Raw genomic sequence first — 16,649 nt, 5'->3', positions numbered from 1 at the left:
CACCCATCAGGGCAGCAGGTGAATGCCAGAGATGGTGCAAGGCAAAAGCGTGGTTCAGAATGCATGGTTCAGAGTGGCACTTGCACAGGAAACAGCAGCCACAATTAATTATTCATTCAGCTCTGCCTGTCTTCTCTAAACTACTACCTTAAAAGCATATATTTTGAAAAGGACACCTGACCTTGAAGATGAAAGATTTACCATTTGAATTTATCTTAAAGTGGTCTTTTTCTGGACTGTGTCTGTTCAGATCTGAGGTTTGTTTTTTTTTTTAAGTTGATACCTACAGGCTGTTGACATAACTAGATTGATATATTGCCAGCCGTATCCTTGGCTGCATCAAAAACAGCATGAGCAGCAGGTTGAGGAAGGTGCTTCTCCCCCTCTACTCCACTCTCAGGAGACTCCCCTGGAGTACTGCATCCAGGTCTGAGGCCCTCAATATCATAAGGACATGGACCTGTTGGGGCAAATCCAGAGGAGGGCCACAAAGAATGATCAGAAGGCTGAGGCAGCTCTGCTGTGTAGACAGACTGAGAAAGCTGGGGTTGTTCAGCCTGGAGAACAGAATGTTCTGGCAACACCTTGGAGCAGCTGCTAATACCAAGAGGGGCTACAGGAAAGCTGGAGAGAGACTTTTTACAGGATCATGTAGTGACAGAACAGGGGAGAATGGCTTCAAATTGAAAGAGGGCTGGTTAAGATTAGCTTTTGGAAGAAATTCTATACAGTGAGACACTGGCACAAGTTGTCCAGAGAAGCTGTGGCTGCCCCATCCCTGGAAGTGTTCAAGGTCAGGTTGGGTGGGGCTTTGAGCAGTCTGATCTAGTGGAAGGTGTCACTGCCTATGGCAAGTGAGTTGGAACTGGATGACTTTTAAGGTCCTTCCAACCCAAACCATTCTCTGATTCTGTGATCTAAGAATCGGTGGCAACATGCCTTTTTTTTTTTTCTTCTCCCAAAAGCACTCTTCTCTAGCAGGAATTCACAGCCCTAAAGAGGGATGTGGTTGAAGAGTAGGTTTTAATGTGTGAAATAAGCCTGTTAAAATTACTAAAAGACATAGAAAGTCTAGAAGACAACTCTAAAACTTTACTGACTGATTAGGATTAAAGTAAAATTAGAGAAAATGAGATTTAAGTGGGAAAAAAGTGGTGAGGACTGCTGGACTACATGTCCAGAATATTGCTTTCTGCAGCACCAAATTCAGGAGAGAAGAAATGACAGATTGCATAAAGTTTCTGCAAAAGCTTAGTGAACTTTACACATTGCTTATGAATTGCTTTTCTTTTACATTATCTGAACAAATGTATTTAATGAAACTGCACAGATGTTACAGATTTTCAAAAGCTGGGGATCAGAACAAAAGTAAGGAAATTTTTACATTTAAAACTCTTTTCAATATTTGTTTAATTTTGGAAGTATTAATTTATAATATGCATTATATGGAAAAAAAGACTTCTCAAAGTCTGAGGTGATGCATGTAGTCATACAGCAAATGACAGGCAAAAGCTGTGTTGTTTGATTCAGGAGTTAAAAATGTAGCAATAAAACCTTTATTTCTTCAGTGCATGGAGATGTCATGAAAATGTGTTTTCTGCCTGTGCTTTTGTATGTTCAGATAAATCCACTCTGGACTATTTTTGAGGTACATGTCAGCAAGCAATTAAATACTGGTTTGACGGTTTCAATCAACTTCTATGCAACTTGCAGCACGTTTTTGCAGTACTGTCAAAACATGCATACCCACAGGACGTGAAAATTATGTGAATTTAATTTAAATCTAAATCACTGATTCTAATGTGAGACTAATTGAAATAAACCCTTTATTATCAGTTGAATTAAGTCAGTAAGAGATACCAACTAGTACCTGTGATTGTGGAATTTCACAGCTGAGAAATATAATGCCAGGGTACTTATGAAGGCCTGAGCAGCATTGCACACATCAAGCAACACATTTGTTCTTGTTTGCTATAGGAAGTTAAAGGATACATTTGAGGCCCTGTAACACCTTAAGGAAGCAATGTGTATATGAGGACAAAAGTAATAAACATCAGAAATCACTTCAAGGTACAGCAGCATTGCTCCTTTAAAAAATGCTATTTTTGTGTATTTTACTTTTGAATTCATTAATTCTTTGTGTATCATTTAGCTTTATTAAATTAGTAAATATTATTCTGAAATACTCAAAAACTTTTAGAGACATAGAGCAGTGACAAAAATTGTATGACAGAAGTACTGAAGATGTGTTGTGTCCATGAGCTCACTTGTTGAATTGAGGTTTAAGTGCAGGAGGAGGGATGTATGTTCCCTTGGTTAGTTTCACTGGTTATCCTAGAAGTGCCTAAGCATGATGTGTACCTAAGTGAAGTACCTGAGCCACCTGCAGTGGTACTGCTGAACCCATGGCACTGGTGAGGTGCCCAGGTGTTTGAAGTCATTTATAAGCAACTGAGAACAAAGACTGGGCTTTACATGATTGCACAATAATAACTCCAGCTGTTTTGGAAAGGCAGTGGGATCACTTCTTGGTACTTCAACTTGTCTAGATTAGGTTTGAAGGTTTACAGCAAGAAAGCTGTGTCCAGCTCAAAATGGAAACAGAACTTATTCTTAATTTTGTTATTATGATAGTTCATCTTTAATTAGACAAACTGGTCTTTAGGAACCCCTAGGGGGTCTGACCAAGAAACAAGAAATCCTGGGCTAGACATTAAATAAACACTTTCTGAAAAGATGGTGTTTTCCTAAGAAAGCAGAGGGTAGGTTGTCTTTTATTACACTGTTAGAAGCTGATTTTTAAATGTGATTTGCATACATTTTGACACCTATATGGACAACACCTTCTTGACTGGATAGGGCATGAAAAAGGAGAGAACCCTGTTTGTCATTATTCTCTGTATGAGTAGGATGGAGCAAACTTCATGCATGTCTGACTAAAATCAAGTGAAAAGGAGTGGAGTTCCCTGCCTTAAATATGGACAAATTCTAATACATGGAGATGATAAGCAGAAAAAATCGGGCACTATCTCAGAGTATGAATATATGTCAGTCCTTCTAGGATTTCCCAAAAATACAGTCTAATTTATAGATTTAGGAGTGGATTGTGCGGGACTAAGGTGCTCTTCAAGTAAACCAGTGTTCCTCATTTTTCCAAGAGATTTAACAAGACTCCAGAATCCTATGGGGTTTCTGGAGGAGCTGCTGTGAAAAGTTGGATTGCTGAGGCAATAGTGTCATCTGTACGGTAATGTAAGCATAACTGAGTGTCTGTCAAGTGCCTCTTGTTAGTCAGAGCTTTGTACTTTTGCTCAGTACAACAGTTTGATTTGTTTATGAAGGTCTGTAATGCTTTAAGAGTCAAAGGATTGTCTTGTAGGCCACAAACACAGCTTTGTAGAGTGTGGTTCTGAAAATGGATCAGGTGCTTGATTTGTTGGAGGAGTTGAGTCAGGATAATTGGAATTCATAGAGATCTGGGTCCTCTGTCTTCTTTTCTGCTAAATGTGGTTAAGATAAGATGTCTGCAGAAATTATCAGCTAGAGGTTCAGAGATTCTTCTGAAATAATCTCCACATGCAAAGTCAGTACAATTTTGGCATTCTCAAGCACTCTGACTTGCATTTCTCTAACACCCCTCTTCTGTCCTTTGGTGCTGAAATATCCATGGTACTGAAACATAAGAAAATTGATTTGGGGTTCAGAATGAGATTAACATACAGATACAGAAAAACCCAAAAAGCTTCATACAGCTGCTACTCACATATACATGCTGGTGTTTTACTGGGTTAAAGTCTTTTGCCTGAAGTCTCTTCTGGTGTTGCTGGTGCTGAATTGCCGAAGCTGTAGCCTTGTTTCTAGGTGGGAAAAAAATCCTGCATGTTGACCTACCTAGCAGTACAAGGAAAGAAAATTAATTTTAGCACTGTTTTAGGCCCTCTCAGCTTTAGCAAGAAACATGTGCACTCCCAACAGATTGGACTCTGGTTTCTGGATTTTAAAGTTTTAGTCCCAATACACATTCCAGAGTAGGCAGTCTCTGTGTGCTGGGTACTAAGTGTTGCTGGGTTCAAGTGGCTTAAATGTGCAAGCTGTCTGATAATGCCAGTGTCCATCAGGAAAGCACTTAATATTTAAATTTTGGGCCTCATGTTGAAATTCTGTGGGAGTATTCTGATGCACAGCATAAAAGAGTCACCATAAAGTGCTACTAGCATATCACTTTTTTTCTTCAATAGACACAAGCCCAATTTCATCAGTGCAAATCTACTACAGAGGTTAGATGTTTTCTTTTCAAGATAAGCCTAAATGCACCCTGATATCCTAACTTCATGCTCACATCAGGCAAGTTAATGTCTATATCTAGGCTTTGGTAAGTAGGCAGTTTTATTAATGGTTTTATATGTAGTATTACTATAACCAGAAACACATTTATAGCCTGAAAACAGGTTACAAAAGAATCATTCTTAGCTACTCCTTATTTCATAGCCACTTAATTAAAGCTTGCAAGATGAGCAAAGAAAGTGATCTCTAACCAAAAAAAATCCTTTCCCTGTATTACCTACAATGAATCATTCTTTTAACTATTGATTAGTTTTGTTCTTAGCCTTTCCCCAGATTGCAGGTTCTGTGCAGAAATTTCTGTATTAAGATTCTAGAGTTAGAAAATAATTATTTCCTATGCACTATTTTCTCAATATGATTAAATGTAGAACTTGTCTGTCAATTAGCACAAACTGTCTCTGTTAGTATCACATTGTATAAAGATACTTATTTACAGAAGTTAATCTATAAGATGAATGTCTGTGGTCTTCTGCTCAACTATAGAAGTCCTTTCCTATTTAACATTAAAAATTTCCCATTTTAGATTGAAAACTAAAGCATTGATTATCACTTCCTGAAACATTTGGTTTAGGTGATTTATTGCTGGATCACTTGAGATGCCCAATATTAAGGTACAGAAAACTGTCAAGATCCTGATTTTGTTTTCAACAAAAGCTATCAGCCTTGGTTTTCAGAAGATGTATTTTTATTTTCAGGTAGTGAAAGCATTACTTTAAATTTACTTCTGCTAGATTGTTTGCATGGTTACTATGCATATTCCCTACCCACCACCTCCAAATTCTGATGCGTTGTTTTGTTTCTTTATAGAAGTTAACTCTCCCTTAACACTACCCTGTGTTATATTCTAAATCTTCATGATCACTCAACCGGCCTTCCTGGCTGTTCAAGACCTCTGATATGACCTTTATCACAAGCTGACATGGGGCAGCAATCACCATTCACTTTGCAGCAGCCTTGCAGCCCCGTGGATCCCCGGGATTATGTGTTACAACATGCTTTGACAGCTGCTCCACAGGCATCAATCTGAGATATACAGATAGGTATTAGCAGTGTGTAATGTCCTCACCATAAAACAATGGAGGTATACCACACAACCACTAGTTGTTTTCAACCTTCTATTTCTCAGCTTAGCTGGAACTTTTTACTAGCATACATTTTTGCTGGCTTTTTTTTCCCAGTCAGTTTTAAACATTGTACCTATTTGTCTTATTTATTTGCCTGTTGATATTACTTGCCTATTATTTCTATACCTATTATTGTTTCTTCTGCTTATTTATACTTCCATATTTTATTGTGTCTCATTATTCCTTGGCTTCAGTGATTGCCTCTTCTGTGAAGCATGTACACCTGCAGTGAATGATTTCCTAAACAGGAATCCCAGAAGCATTCAGGGCTATTTTGTTTAGCTAGGCTTATGCTTCAAAAATATAGTGGCTTATTTTTTACTACAAGTCCCATGTTCAAATTAAATAAAAACAAAGCAACCAAACAAAGCCACAAAAGAACTGGTTATGCACCTTCAAAGATCTGTTGACTAAATTTCTGGGCTCCATCTTTGGGTCCAGTCGGTCTGCATATTTTGAATCCAGTTCTTCTGTCCAGTAGAAGTCACTGCCAGGAGGACCCACACTGCCCTCTGAAGAGCTTACTTACGGTAAGTAATCTTTGAGATTTTCTGGTTCTGTTTTCACACTCCCCATCTTTTTCCAAGGCCTCAGGCAGAAGATTCTGTGATTAAGATAGAAACCTGAATAAATTGGGGCCATTCCTGCTCCTGCCCCACTGGGATCCCTGCATAGTCAGGAGGGTGCACAGCCAGGGAACACAGCACTCCGTAGAAAACTTCTAGCTCAGCTTCCTGGGGAACACCACTGCATGTATGTGCTCAAATATATGGAATTTATTCCTGAAACATTGTAAGATGCCTTGCAGTGTGAGCTAACATTTGTTGGTATGTTTCATGTTGGACACAGATGTAAGAATAAATTTGAATTTTAAACTGAGGTCTCATGCTGGTCTGCTGCAAATTGGTGGGTTTGGCTGGATTTAGTGGACAAGCCAGCAACTCCTTGGCTGCAAGAGAAGTTGCATGTATGTGAGAAGAGCTGAATGGCTGCCCATTTAAATATAGTTGAAACAAATTACTCGTAATGGTACCATTAAACATTAAACATACTGCCATTCCAAATCTTGAGAGTTAGTATTTCTCAAGGATGAATTTCTGGTTAATGGGAAAGCCACCATTTCCAGCAGCAATCAGCTGGCTGAGGGTTTGGCACAGGGATGCTTTAACATGCAGAGCTGTGCCACAGCAAAGCTCAGCTGGTTGACTGAACTTTTTATTTAGGGTGGTGACACCATAGCTCTGATATCTGCATACTTAGGAGTATGGAGTACTTGTAAGAAGAAAAATAGGTGATAAAGACCTTTGTGTTTATCCAGCAGCTGACTGGAACAGGATCTTAATCTGCTTGGTCCGCTTGTATTCCAATGTGTAAAAATCAAAGATAATCAGATCCTCAGAAGCTTAATTTTTTATTACCAGTTACCATACATTATTGTGTGGAGTTCAGAACCTGAATTTCGAGTTACTGTGGACAGTATGTGTATCCTTGCCAGCAGTGGCTGAAGCTGTGGCACTGTTGATCGAAGGACTGACTTTCCCTAAGTCTTCCAAAACGAAATTAGAAGTTTGACGAGTTTGCAGGAGAAAAATCGTGTGAAACGAGTTTTGCATTTAACTCTGCTGATCCTGACCTTTCGCTGTTGGCTTTCCCTGCTCGTCGCGTGAGTAGAGCCGGTGCGGAGCAGAAGGACGGATGGCGGCGGCGGCTCCGGGAGGGGGAGCTCCGGGCCCGCCGCTCTCCCCCTCCCGGCTCGCTGCTCGCCTCCTCCCGGCCCTCCGCTCCCGGCAGCCTCCCGGCCGCTGACGGCGCCTGCGGCCCGGCGGCCCCGCCGAAGGACGGCCCGGAGCCCTGCAGGCGAAGCTGTCAGCGCGCCAGGGGAAGGTGCCGCTGGTGGGTTTTGCAGCGGCGGGCTGAATGTGAGTGAGGGTCGCTGCAGATGCTGCCTTGCTTTGTTGCTGCTGTGCTCGAGCGGCGTGAGAAAGCCGGTGCGGGAGCCGCACGAGGTTGTAGGACCCAGCTGTTGCTGGAGAGAAACACGCACAGCCGTACATACCTGCGCGGAGCGGAGGGAGGTGACCCGTGTGCAAGGGCTGCCTCAGCACCTGCGGTGTCCGGAGCAGCTGAGGCGGTGCAGGGTGCGGGGATGGCATCGAGCTCCCGGCCCGCTCCGCTCCGCGCCGGGAGCGGCTCCTGGGCTGAGCCTGGTGCAGCAGCCCGAGCGCAGCCCTGGCCTGCGGGACTGAGGGTGCCAGTGCCTCTGGTGCACCGCAGAGCTCTTAAACTGGCCTCGTGGTTCACAGGAATGTAAGTGAGCAAATCAGCTGTAGATACATGGAGGAGAGGAGAGAATAGCAGTCCATTACTTCAGCAAAGAAGGATAAAATAGATTTAATTACGAGTATTTTAGACTCAGAACAGGAAGTGCCAATACTGAAACTTCATGCATAACCAGAACTTTGACCCTTGGTTATCTGTGCTGTGATTATTTTTACTTTTTTTCCCAACTATATCAGCGTGCTGTTGTGCAGATATGATAGTTCGTGTTGCTTACAGTCTTGGAATCTAATATAGTCTGTGATTTTATTTTTATCTGCACAAATCTACACAAATTATTGCAAAGAATTTTAGCTTGAGAGCAGATACTAAGCTCCATTTGCTGCAGCCTCAGAAAGATTAAAGAGAAATGCATGCAGGTAACTAGAAACTTAGCAAGAGCCATATTTTCAAGAAGTCACCTTGATTTCTCCCTTAAATATGTGTTTGTATGTTCTGTGTTTTGTTTTGCCATTTTTTGGGTATATTTCACCTATGGCAATGTGGTTAAAGAATAATGCAAACTACAATTACATTGGTAATGGGTAGTATTTTAGAAATATATAACTCATTGAGAGGTTTGTTTTTTTTTAATTTGGTTAATAACATGACAGTGGTTCCAAAGTAGTTTAAACAAAATATGTCAGTGGGGAACTGCTGACTCTTTAACTGGCAGCTGTCAACTTTTTTATGCTATGTTTTTATATGTATTCTGTAGAGCTTTTTAAATTAAGAGCAAGGCAGTTCCTGAGTGTTTGCTTTTGGAAGGCTCTATATGGCTCTAGATGTCTAAGCTCAATTTAAATTATTTTGTTTCATGATACTGAATTATTCTTTAAATATATCTGATACTGAATTATTCTTTAAATATATCTGATTTCTCTCAGTGTGCAGTTCTTGGAAGGAGAGGGATTACCTGCAAGCTTTAAGGGCTAAATGGTATCAGGTTTAATGTTGGCATTACCGCTTTACCTCTGCTATGCTGTGGTATGAATTACAGCTGGATTACTTGCTGTGTGCATGGATTACATTCTCCCTCTATTTGTTCTAATGAACTTAAAAGGAGAAAACCAGAAAGTTCTCTATCTCTGTTACATTTTTCTAAATGGTTATGAATCTAAGTGACACTAGAAAAATTCATTAGACTTTTCAGGGAAAAAAACAAAACCTACTTGTTTACTTGAAACCAGTGTTACCTGATAGAGGTGTCTGTCTAAGTCTGTGAAATACTATGGCTGTTAAATGAGCTCTGATTTCTGTAAAGTGAGAAATGCCCCAAGGTATCTAACCAGTGTTGCTTTATATTTAATTAAAATACAAAACCAGCATAGAATGATTTGTTTAAAACTCACTATGTACCAGATTTTGACAGGTGATTATAAAGAGGAAGACAGAAGTCCTACAAAAGCAGTCCATGTAAGTTTGATGTTTAATAATTTTACAGTTAGCCAGGAAGGGGTGGGAGAGTATGTAATAATTGCAACTCCTAAACTGGAATAAAATTACTAACAAGAGAGAGGTCCCTGATAAGGGATGAATCAAGATTGCTTGTGAAAGAGGGCTTAGCAGGCCTTTTTCAGTATATTGACTCTATGAGGCTACATCTGGAGACAACAATGCACACTGTACTTGCAGGGCAAGAGCACTCTATTCTAGGAAGCAAATGCTAAAAGACTCAAGGTTGTGTTACACAATGTGCCCGGTCTCCATCCATACACTGTAATTCAACCATGGATTAATACCAGATTGAAGCCAAAGGTGTGCCAGGAATGTTTTGAAAGGGAAGAAGAGCAGAAAAAGAAATTGCATCTCTTTTTGATGCATGGTATGACTGCAGCTGTAACATGCAATGCCTGATGCAGCTGCCACACTTCACTCTGGGGCCTTCAGGCCATAAAAGTTCACTGTCCTTTTGTAAGTGCCACCTCTAATGTTCTCTGAAAGTGTTTCATAGTCTGTTGCTAATCAAATTCTTGGCTAGAATTGATATCTTGGAGAGGGAGGAGCAGTAAGGGAGCAGAAATTTTATGTAAGTGTGGTTCGCATGTATGTGCTTGACAGATATGCAGCCGATTAGCTGGAGGTTACAGGCTGACTTTTACTGTGGCAGTAGCCCCAGATACTTTGGTATCTTTCCATACTTTGAGCAGGGCAGTGAGTTTTTTCAGTGACTGAGTGAGTTAGTGCAGTGGTTTTGTTTTTATGGTCTTCCCTAGTTTGATGAGGCTAAGAGGCAGAGGGAAGTGTTGACCTAATCTTGTTACAGTAAACAAGAGGTAAAGACTTCTAAACCTTATGTTGATGTGATTGTTGAATGTTTAACAGTCTTTTGTTCCCAGTTGTTTACAGTAATTGAGTCTTTTCCCTTGCAGTGCTTGTGCTGCTGTCCTCATTAGTGTGTATTCCAAGATAAATACCATACACAAGACTTGCAAATACTGTACAGCAGAAGATCTGTTCTCTGGTTTTGTTTGCTGAATGTTACACCTTCCAAAATATGTTAGTCCCTAATACTGAGAATAGACCTCATGTCCCTAGGCAAAACAGCAAAGCCAGACAGCAAACCTTTTGTAACTGCCACTGCTATCACTTTTTATGCAGTAGGCATTTAGACATCTGAAATGAAAGGAGAAATTAGAAGAAATAAAACTGCCAGAGTTCTCTTATAAGTAATATCTATCATAGTGAATGTGCTTTTGAACTGTTTTTTTTCTTTGAATTACTTTTTTTTCAGACCTTAAGCAACTTAGAAAGTCAAGGAATTTGGGACTAGGGAGGAAGAAAGGAAGGGGGATAATTAAGTTGTAGATTTAGGACCTGCAGATTTCCTCAAGTGTTACAATGATCTTCTGATGGGATAGATAACCCTCTTCTTCTATCTCATCCTGCACTCAGTGATCCTCTGTTTCTTGCTATTTGAAACTACTTGAGCAGTTCAGTGTAAATAAACCTTTTTGTCTCAGAACTTAGATACAGTAGGCAAATCCCAGGGATGATGGCTCAGGCATGGTTAGTTTTGGTTCACTTGTTAGCCATTGCTGGTTAAATCTGCTGTACTGTCTAGCTAACAATTGTCAGACTCAGCAAAAAGCTTTAGAAAAGACTTGCTCTGTGATCCATTTGCCAAATACAGAGTTTAGTTCCTCCTCTGTAATCAAGCTGGAGTCAGTTGATTATAGCTGAGATTTATCATGCCAGTATCCTGCTTGTTGTCCTTTCCCTGTCTCTTTGGTTAAGTGACTCCCATGGCTAGAAAAAAACAAATTGAATCTCAAATTCTTCCAATTTAGAAGTATCTTTTATTATCTCTAAACAGTAGGATTTCTTTCAACTATAGAACATGAATTTGATGAGAAGGGACAACTTCCAGAAGATCATAGTCTCTTCTGGAGTTTGCTGTCTCCTGACAGATGGAGAAAGGTTTCAGTCCTTGAGCAAGAACACAGATAGTCTGATTCAGAGGAAGCAATTGGTAGGTAAGAAATGTCATGTTGGATTTTTTCCATTTCCTCCCCTTTTTTAAATCTACCTTTGTATTTCACTGTCGATTATATTTTTGGCAGTGTGGCCAGGAAAACAGCTTCAAGCTGGATTGATATTGCTGTGGCTGTGTTTTTCTTGAAGTTAGAAAAGTACTTATTTTAATTTTCCTGTCATTTAGAATATCTGGTTTAAATGACTTAAGTTTAAATGGTAATCTGAAGGGATCTCACAGCTCAGTCCCTCTGCACAGAGGCCACCCCAGCTGTATTTGAGGTGCCTGCTGTTTGCCATGCTGGCTGGTGCCTGGCTCCTGCTTTGTCACAAGTATCTGGTGCTTGTCTGCACCCAGCTCCTGCCGGAGGCCGCAGCCCTGGCACAGAGTGCAGGAATGCACGCAGCCAGCTCGGGCTTGACGCTGGGCCTGAGCTCATAAAGTTTCTTGGGACCCAGAGCATGGGGGTAACACTGCCAGGCAGTGGCTTTGTCTGAAGTCTTTGCCATTTTCCCCAGTGCTCTTGCCTTTGGAATGCTATACAGAAGCAGCCCAAGTGACTCACTTTAGATTGAAAAAAGGACTTCACTGTTATGCTGAAAAAAAGATGCTGTGTAATTTTTAAACCCACAATGTCCCTGGAAGTGTAGGGACATTTGCACCAAGCTGCACCTCTGCTAATGAGCCCAGCTGGAGCTGATTTGTTTCTGCATCTCTGGTACAGATAATCTGACCATGGATAATTGAGTGTTGACTCTATAAATAACCCACTTTGAAATCCTTGTCTTAAAATTGTTTTCTCTTCTTCCTGTTAATGAGCCCAGCTTACTCTCTGTAGTCATTTCTTGGCTGACCAAGGGTTACTCTCATGTCTTGGCAAACATATGTCCTATTCATATCTTCCCTCCTGAAGTGAAATGTTACACCAAGCATGGTAAAGCCAGGTTCTAGCACTATAAAAAGCCAGCTAAGTCCATTGTAGGAAGTAATCATCCTAATGTTTTACATATGCTCCAATTGACTCTTGGGGTTTAAACCAAAAATGACTGACACACATGAAACATTTGATACCTTGGAAAGATACTTATTGCATGCTTCTTCTCAGAGGTATCCTTTTGCATATATAATAGTTAAATGTCTTCAGGTAAAACTGGTTCATTCGTATGAACTTGCTTCAAGTTGGACTTCTAATCATCTTGGTTTGTTTGCTTACTGTCCATGTTAAAATTCACAAGAATTGTTCTGAGTTGAGTTATGCCTTGCTTTAATAAGATTGTCTTTCTATTAGCTTATAGAAAGTAATTAGAATGCCTCCTAGGAAAAATGTCCTGTGTCTTCAGCTGGTGAGCACCTACACCTTTTCTTTTCCAAAAGTTTTTCTAAAATATGGTACATATATGCTTCTGAGCAGATCCATGGAAAGTTAGAGCCATCCACACTGGATTACAGTTTATTCAGGGCATTGGCAGTGTGAGAAGGGAAAATAGAATTGCACAGCTGTGCTGTCACAGCAGTTCATGCACCTTGGGAGATAGTTGCACTGGAAATCACCTGTCCCTTCTCCCTGTGTCATTCCTGCCATATTATTCTAAAAGAGAGGCAACATCAGTGGGTGAATAAACTTGGAATGCTTTAAATTAAGATCTGCACTCTAATGGCTGTGTGGCCTTGGAAAATGCCTTTCTTCACACAGCATCTGAAACACTGACCATGCTTCAACAAACTTTGGAAAACTCAACTTGAAAAAAACTGAGCAAATACCTATCTGAGAAAAAAAAATCTTAACTGTATGTATATATAGGTATAGCAGACATTTAATATTTTAGACATAAGAAATTCTCATCACAAGCAATGAAGGGAAATTTATTAAATTATGAATGGAGAAATAGTTTATCCAAAAGAATTTGTAGTTTGAGAAGTTCATTGCAGTGATGAATGGTCAAGAGGTACATGAAGAGACAGAATATGAAGTAGTTGTCACTTGGACTCTCAGAGGTTAATTTGCATTTATTTCATTCATGTGCAGTTAGTCTGAGTTTCTTTAGTTTGCGCAGTTAGAAGTCATAAATGATGCAAGTTAAAGTGAAAACCAACTTCAGAATTAAGAAGCTGTATGTAAATACAGAACTAAAGAGTTTTTTAAAGGGAGAGGAACAAATTAAAAATGCCCTACAAACCCACTTTTGTATTTGGGTATGTTTTTTAGTGTTGTCTCTTGAGTTTTTTTCTGTAGAAGGTTAAGAGTTTGGTTTCTTGTTTGTAAGAGCTATTGTGTGTAATGAGGGAAATGTGAACAAGTGACCTCTTCAGGAATTGTTTTTCCACATTCATTTTGGAGGCTGTGTATTAAGGGGTAATCACTTGTGGTTATTCATGCAGCATTCTAAATAATAGATTTTCTTAACTCTGGCAAATAATGTGCTTGAAAGATGAGTGAACTGATTTATCTAAAATGTCTGGAATGAGAAATATTCTGAACTGACAGTTATGCTGCTTTTGTAGCAGGTGTTGATAAAGCCAATTGAAACTTAAATGTAGGCTCATTCCATTTTTCAAAACAAAACAAGTGCCCCTAGCTCTGTATGGTTACCTGGATTTTGAAATTATGTCAGAATATTCCAAGGGAATTAATTTGATGCCTTGAAATACCCATGAGGAGTGGCAAACAGAGAGAACCAAGTAAAAACAAATCATATGTAGATTTTAGCTTGGATTTCCTATAATATTATAAATATTGTAATAATGCTACTAGTAAAAAATAATAATAGCAATAAACCTTATGTGATTGTATCTATTTTCTGTTTTGTTTGAGAATTTTTAGCTCTTTGCTGATTTGGTTCAAAAATCCAAAGTTCTAGCAGTCTTAGGAAAATCAGCAAGTGTGAGGAGATAGCTTAAATAATGTGGCCCAGAGAACAGTATTCCATGTGGTAGTAGCACATTTGCAGCTTGTACTGACAGCTGGCACATGTCTACCTGCAGACCAAACAGAGCTTATCCCTTGGGAGAGGGACAAAGCCTGTGGGTACAGGATGAAATGATGAGGCTGCTGGAGGACAGAGGAGCTCGGGGTGACAGAGATGGAGCAATTTACCATGCAAACCTGTGAATTTATAGAAAAAAAAATCCTTTATTTCTGTGCTTTAAAAAAAGCTTGCTAAGAAATGCATTGATTCACCAGGTGCTGGGTTTGGATCCCAGGTCACAGAAAAAGCCAGAAGGTTTAAACAACAGCTTATAAGCAAGTCGTGCAAAGATGTTATTTTGGGCTCATTTCAGTGAAGTTACTATTTCTTTAGAAGTTATTTGTGCGGAATGATAAAATGAGATCATGATATGAGATCTTGATATTGAATAAAATCTGGTGCCATGTTTTTCACAGAGCCAGGTCAAGAGTATGTCACCTAAAAATGATAGCCTGTTTTCTCAGAATCATAATAGAGCATTGTTTTTTTTCCAAACCACCTCAGTAGTCCCATCTCACTCTGCAATGGCTTATCTTTTCTTAACAGTAAAAATGAATGACATTATATATTTTTGGATTAAGTAAAACATTAAAGAAACATTAAACATTTCTGGTTTATAATAGATGAAGGGAAAGATTTAATTCATTCTTAAAGCAATAATGTACATAAATTATTTTGTTATTGTTATGTAAATATAGTTAAGGGAAATAAGTAAAGAGGGAAATAGAGGTACAGTGAAATATTTTACCTCAGAAGTATAAAGGAATAAAAATATGTGTCATTAGATGACCTTGAGTGTGAAAGATCTGCCTGAGGGAACAGGTCTGTTATATGGTACAAAGCATAAGAGGATGACAATACTAAATTTTCCTCTATTTTGCAACAATCTGGAGTGTCATTATTTAAGTCGGGTGTTTGAATAAATGAATAGATGATTTGTTTATAGATTTGTACATTTAGGCAAATAAAAGCTTTCTCTTCACATATAAAATCACCCACAAAATTCTGATTTCTTGGCAGTATTTACCTTTGAGAGTACTGTGGCTTGATTGCTAGAAATATTTTAGCATTTCACTTGATATGTCTGTCCTAAGTTTAGGGCTGATAATGCATTTCCACCCTGAGTACAAAAATAGTGGGAATGTGGGTCAGCATGTAGTAAGGTACCAGTGCAAAAGGCTGGTGAGGGCTGTCCTTGTGGTGCTGGACAGAAGGTTTGAGGTGGTATTTAGCTCAGACTCTCGTTTCATGTTGGACTTAACTGTGCATCTCCTCCAGCAGAATGTGAAATTTCTGTGCATAAGCTTTCCTTGCTTTTCTTTGGTAGGCTGTCACTCACAAAAGTGTGTACCCAAGATTCACTTGCTCTGTTACTTCTTTTTTGCCTGGGGATTTTTGGCCTTGCTGAGCTGAGAAATATGGAGTTGAAAATTGTCATTTTTTCTGCAGTAGCAATGTGTCAGGTGGCAAATGCTGGTTACACGTGTAGAATTGTGTCATTACAGGAATGATGAATTCCTACTTAAGTCTTCAATTCTTTTTTTAATCAAGTTAATACTCTAAATCATTAATATCCCCTTTTATAGCTGTAGAAACAGACCTTGACATTACAGTTAAATCTGGGTCTTCCTGCTCAATGATGTGAAGACTGACATTGTCACCAGGGCAGGGGTATTCACACTTCTGATGTTTTCCTGTCTGTCTGATACTTCAGTGATACCTTGGAGCTTCATATTTATATCTCAGAATCCTTATGAAAGAAGTAGGCAAGTACCCAGAAGCTTCAGTTTACATTTCAGATAATTAATTGCACTATTTGAAGCATTTATTGAAGTTCCATTTGATCCTTCTTTCTTTTCATGCTTTTTACTTATGAGGAATAGTTGTGTTCTGGGAAGTGCTGTGTGTTGCTCTTTATGGAATTTTACCATTTTTGAGATACTTGGCCACGTAAATGTAAAACAGTGATAGTCTAGAGATTATTTTTCATGTGTTTTATAATTATCCTGACAAATGCCAGGTTATTCCATAAATAAAAGAATTTTCAGGAAAACATCAGGTTCATCCTACTGTGTTGTACACAAACACTCTCCTCCTTTCCTGCATCAAGGAAGTAAAAATTCAGTGTCCTCTTCTAAATATACACTTGGGGGTTTTGCTGCTTTAAATTTTGCACTTTGGTTCCTTTCTGCAGTTACTTGAGTTGTATCAACAATTATTAAAAAAAAAAGAAAAAAAAGAAAAAAAAAAGCCCTGCAGCCGTTTTCAGCTTGTGTTGTTCTTGGCACAGGTTCAGTTCTGGTGTCCAACTGGTAGGACCGAAACTTGGTGCTTAACAAGTGCCTGTAGTCAAAACAGTTGGTGTGAGTGAGCAGAGATGTGTGTTTGCTGCGGCAGGTCATCTGCCGGAGTTCCCCCCGTGTG

At 39.4% G+C, this 16,649-nt stretch overlaps 1 protein-coding gene across 3 annotated transcripts in view; it reads left to right on the top strand.

Moving 5' to 3' along the window:
• Positions 1-16,649, top strand: part of ATXN7L1 (ataxin 7 like 1) — a 110,786-nt gene that overhangs the window by 54,872 nt on the left and 39,265 nt on the right. The window lies entirely within an intron of this gene.

Source organism: Molothrus ater, chromosome 5 (assembly GCF_012460135.2).
Source record: "Molothrus ater isolate BHLD 08-10-18 breed brown headed cowbird chromosome 5, BPBGC_Mater_1.1, whole genome shotgun sequence".
Lineage (NCBI taxonomy): Eukaryota > Metazoa > Chordata > Aves > Passeriformes > Icteridae > Molothrus > Molothrus ater.
The sequence above is the reverse complement of the archived record's forward strand: the minus strand, read 5'-3'. Positions and strand labels throughout refer to the sequence as shown.